Genomic DNA, 5,386 nt, shown 5'->3' on the forward strand with positions numbered 1-5,386 from the left:
CTAATCTGAAAACCTGAATCAAAAATGCTTCAAAATCTGAAACATTTTGAGTGCCAATATGATGCCATAAGTAGAAGATTCAATTCACATAAACTTTGCTTCAGACACAAAATTATTTAAAATATTGCGTAAAATTAGCTTCAGGCTGTGTGTATAAGGGATATATAAAACTTTTTATTTATTTATTTATTTTTTTTTTAGAAAAGCCAGCATAAAGCACTTTTATTGCAATAATAAAACTTGAAACTCATGTATGGTGCTGGGGTGAGGGAGCAGCAATGATTTCTTTCACCAAATCACTACACAGGACAGCAAAGGGGTGAGAAGGGGCTGAGGGAGGAAAAGCCAGGAAACTTTGAGATCAGCAGAGGGAGACAAACATCAAAAAACAGGACATGCTAAAGCTGTGATGACCAGCATCATTTTCTTAAGAGAATATTCAATGATTTGTCATCATGGCTGGGCTTTCATTGGGTGTTAAGTCTGCAAACAGCACCTTCAATTTAAACTGTCAGTTAAAGTACTCAAGATTTAGGAAGTGGTGGAGCTTGGAAAGTTATGAGATTACAAAATTCCTGAAAGTCCATTAGACCAACCACAGGATAGGAATGAATAAATAAATAAATAAATAAATAAATAAATAAATAAATAAACCAGGCCACAAAGAAGGCTTCAGAGGTCCCTGCTGGCTCAGGGACAGGTAGATACCTGTAGTGTCCAACATCGAAGTGAAAATGACCTGCTTTCAAAGGCAGCGAGTTTAAGGAGAGGGTGGGGTGGGATTGGTGGAGGCAAAGGCTCTCCCCATCCCCACTTCAGTTTTAGGTAGGGCTTTTATTTTAACCCAAGGACATCTCTCAACTTGGAGAATAATTCAACCCTCAATAGCGCCTCAAATCTGCTATGGCTTTGCAGCGCAGCAGCAAGAATGTTTAATATATAATAGATAAAAATTTCATCCAAAAATTAAAATAAAATATTCTTGCAACCCCCCCATCCAACACCAATTTCTATTCTAAAGTTAACCTATCACTTGTGTTGTTAATACTTGATCATGTACTTAATTAGAAACCTAGATCCAAAAGATTGAAACTGAATCTTCACCCCAAAATGAAAACCAAATAAAATGAATAACTTGAGGTTTATGGCATATAGTTTAGGTAAATACACATATGAGGATAAAGGGGAAGAGGAAATGGAGGTGCCCGAAGCAAAGCTGAGTGACAGAACACATTCAGTCAGGTCAGATGTCTATACTGAGTGTAGTGGAACATCAGGAAAAGCTCCACATGGATTCATGTGCACGCATCTGGAGGCACCAGGATCCCTCCATGACAGACCCAAGAACAGGGAGCTAAGGGAGGAGGCCATTCCTGTCATTCCAGTTTTAGAAGCTCCACATCAAAGACAAGGGTGGCACGTGTTGGGATGATGCCTGTGTGCCCAGTGGCACCGTAGGCATAATCTGGAGATATAGTCAGTTTGGATCTCTGACCGACACTCATCTGCGCAACCCCTTCTTCCCAGCCTCGATCACCTCCTGCTTGCCTAGCATAAAGTTAAAAGGCTTGTTTCTGTCCCGGGAGGAATCAAATTTCTTTCCACCTTCAAGCATCCCGATGTAGTGCACCACGCAGGTCTGGCTCTGCTTCGGGAAGGTGCGCCCGTCTCCCGGGGAGATGGTTTCCACCTGCTCTCCCACGGCGGCGGCAGACGCTGGACTGGCGGGCAGCGCGACGGGCGGCGTGGACCGACAGCGAACTTATATACAAAACTTAAATGAATTTTGTGTTTAGACTTTGGTTCCATCGCTAAGATTATGTATATGCAAAGATAATTAAAAAAAAAATATATATATATATACCTATGTATATATTTAATTTAGATCTAAAATTTATACGCACATGTGTATATATATACAAATTAAAAATTCACACATGTATATATATACACATGTGTGTTATAGAGGTAAAAATTTGAGTGTGGAGGAACACAGAACATGGCTGAGACCTCGTGGATCAGAACTCTGCTACTGGAGAATTGACAGGCAGGGGCTTCATGGTGCAGAGGACCAGAGGGCCCAATCTTCGAAGGGCACGTGTGTATGTGTGTGTACATATATATATATATATATATATATATATATATATATATATATGTGTGTGTGTGTGTGTGTGTGTGTGAATTTACATATATATCTACAGACATATATGCACATGCATATGCTATATACATATACACACATATATTAATGTGCACATATACACACACACACTTCATAGGTAACTAGGAAGGATTGTATTTAGTAAAGCTCAGCCATTTGTTGATAATTGTTGAAGCTGGCCAGTGATTACCAGGATGTTCTAGTATATGATTCTGCTCATTTTTTATACTATCAAAGTTCTGCATTTGAAGAAGTAGGATAGAAGAGTAGCTGAATTTCTCCACATACACTTCACAGCCCTAGGGATTAAGAGAGTCAAAAATACCACCCATAATCCTGCCCCCTACCCGGGCTGGGGAACACTGTGGACCTCAGGTGATTTTATTTAGCCAGGTCTGGGAGCCACACACCAGCAATAAAGGCCAGCACAGCACTGAGGGCCTGTTCATGACAGAACACAGGAAAAACCATCCTTATACAGCAAGTGTGGAGCAACACAGAACGTGGCTGAAACCTGGTGGATCAGAACCTGGCTACTGGGGAACTGAAAGGCAGGGGTTTCACGGTGCAGAGGGCCAGAGGGGCCAATCTCCAAAGGTCAGAATTGCTTGGAGATGGGGAAGCCTGGTCAAAGGAAGGAGACTTGTAGTGAAGAGAATGAATGAAGTAACTGGTAGAAATTAAGGTCCTGGTAGAACAAAATAGAATTCCAGAATGAGAACACACATGCCTGTCCCCCAAGGCTAAACAATATTTCCTAAAATCACAGGAAAAATACATTTTGGGCAAGTACCTTATCCAGTGATCCTATCCATGTATCAAGACAGTGGGAAAAGTTCATTAAGCATGCAAAACTCAGCAAGACCTGATTCCCTCATGAGGCCTCTGTTAAGGATAAATTCCAGTCAGCAAGTAATGTTTCGGATACACTTTTGTACAGCATGTGCAATTAAATACATTTAATTGTAGATCTAAATCCAAAACCAAAGTGGGGACAGGTGGGGCACAAAGGCTGTCACTTTATGTTTAGGTTGAAATAACAAATAAGAAATGGCAGGTAAAGAGGTTAGAGAAGAGGAAAATAATGTCTTTGATGGTCATAGTGGTAGAATTTTGAAATTGAAAGATGTCATTTAGGCCGGGCGCGGTGGCTCAAGCTTGTAATCCCAGCACTTTGGGAGGCCGAGGCGGGTGGATCACGAGGTCGAGAGATCGAGACCATCCTGGTCAACATGGTGAAACCCCGTCTCTACTAAAAATACAAAAAATTAGCTGGGCATGGTGGCACGTGCCTGTAATCCCAGCTACTCGGGAGGCTGAGGCAGGAGAATTGCCTGAACCCAGGAGGCGGAGGTTGCGGTGAGCCGAGATAGCGCCATTGCACTCCAGCCTGGGTAACAAGAGCGAAACTCTGTCTCAAAAAAAAAAAAAAAAAAAGAAAGATGTCATTCAAAACTTGTAAACTAAATAGTAGAAGTGTATCAAGTTAAAAGGAGTTAAACGATGTCAAATTTTTTTTAGTGCAATGTTAAACAGGAGCTACACAACCCTTCCTAAATAACAAACAAAAGGCACACACATATACACAAACACAAAAGAAAACAAATAACATCAACAAAGAGATATGGTAAATACAATCTACCACATATGGTAAATACAGACAAAATATGGAAGAGTTTAGAATGTAAACAGGGAAATAAGAATGTTTTTGTTAATCTATATTGCCAAAACCAATCATAACAATAAAAGCTTAAAACACTATATGTAAAAAATCCAGTAGTCCAGAGTGATAGAAAAAAAAAATTTAATTAGATTTAAAACTTAAACATTTTATCTAATAAACTAAAATTAATGTCTATACAGAGTGTAGTGGAACATCAGGAAAAGCTCCATATGGATTCATGTGCACGAATCTGGAGGCACCAGGATCCCTCCATGACAGACCCAAGAACAGGGAGCTAAGGGAGGAGGCCATGCCTGTCACTCCAGTTTTAGAAGCTTCACATCGAAGACAAGAGTGGCATGTGGTGGGATGACGCCTGGGTGCCTAGTGGATAAAAGTTAAATTTGGGGCAGAGAATATTCTTTATCACAGCAGAATGGCAGCAAAAACAAATTAAAATTAATTCTGGATGAAAGTTAAAATTTGAGCAGGGAATATATATATATATATATATATATATATATATATATATATATATTTTTTCTACAAAGAACGTCAGCAAAATCAAGTATATAGTACAATTTTGAGATAAAAAATTGCCAATGTAAAAACATAACTATAATAACTGACCAGGCGGGGTGATTAATTGATGATAAAATGCTCAAAGGGAGATTGTTAAAATACAGGATATTCATGCTGTTTCAAACCACTTTCAAATTATAAATAAGGTGTCTTTAAAAGGGACAGAGCTAATGGACCCCCTCCTTAACCAAGGAAATGTCCTGGCATCACAATAATGGGGATGAAGACACTGGATTTTCTCTGCCTGCAGATGGGCTCAGGTAGGAAGCTCACAGCATGACTCTGCAGTGTTCCTTGCAAAATGTTTAGGCTGAATTTAATCATGAGGACATTTTCAGATGGCTTCAGAATGCAGAGCTTTGAGCCAGACAGCTGACCTCTCCTCTACAGACAAGTCCATGTCAACAGCATCAATAACAACAATCAAAAGGGGAAGAGATGTTTGGGGTTCAAAATGACTAAAAAAGATAAGCTACCTAGTTTTCACTCCTTTTAAATCAAAAATGTCCCTTCACCTTTTTGTTGTGTTCTTGGTGGTATCATGGACTGTTTGAAGGAGACAGGTCGGTTGTCCTGCTCAATGTTCTACATTTTGCAATTGTCAGAGGATTACCTCCTATAAAATTCAGGCTAAACATTTTCAGCAAGAACATGGCATTGCTCATACTTTACCCTGGCAGAGTCCTGGATGACAGGCTGTCTCATCCCATTGGTTCTGGACTTCTGTTCTCTATAGGATGGAAATTGAGAGGAGCAGGGCTAAGGCCTGTCAATGCTGTGTGTCCATCTGAGAATTGGTCTCCCTAGGTATTGATCACAATTGGACTAAAACGGACTGTGGCTTCCCAAATCAAAAAAGCCTGGTGGTTGAAATAAGCAAGAGCATTCTGTGGTCTAAAATTCAATCCCTGCAGTGTTGTTGTATTTAAACTTGAACTTGTTTTGCTGTCTTAGTTTTATCTCATCAATTGGAAAAG

At 39.9% G+C, this 5,386-nt stretch overlaps 1 pseudogene; it reads right to left on the reverse strand.

Moving 5' to 3' along the window:
- Positions 1–1,146: 1,146 nt before the first annotated feature.
- On the reverse strand, positions 1,147–1,695 carry LOC141583998 (peptidyl-prolyl cis-trans isomerase FKBP1A pseudogene; annotated as a pseudogene).
- Positions 1,696–5,386: the final 3,691 nt, after the last annotated feature.

This window comes from Saimiri boliviensis, chromosome 3 (assembly GCF_048565385.1).
Source record: "Saimiri boliviensis isolate mSaiBol1 chromosome 3, mSaiBol1.pri, whole genome shotgun sequence".
In the NCBI taxonomy this organism is placed as follows: domain Eukaryota; kingdom Metazoa; phylum Chordata; class Mammalia; order Primates; family Cebidae; genus Saimiri; species Saimiri boliviensis.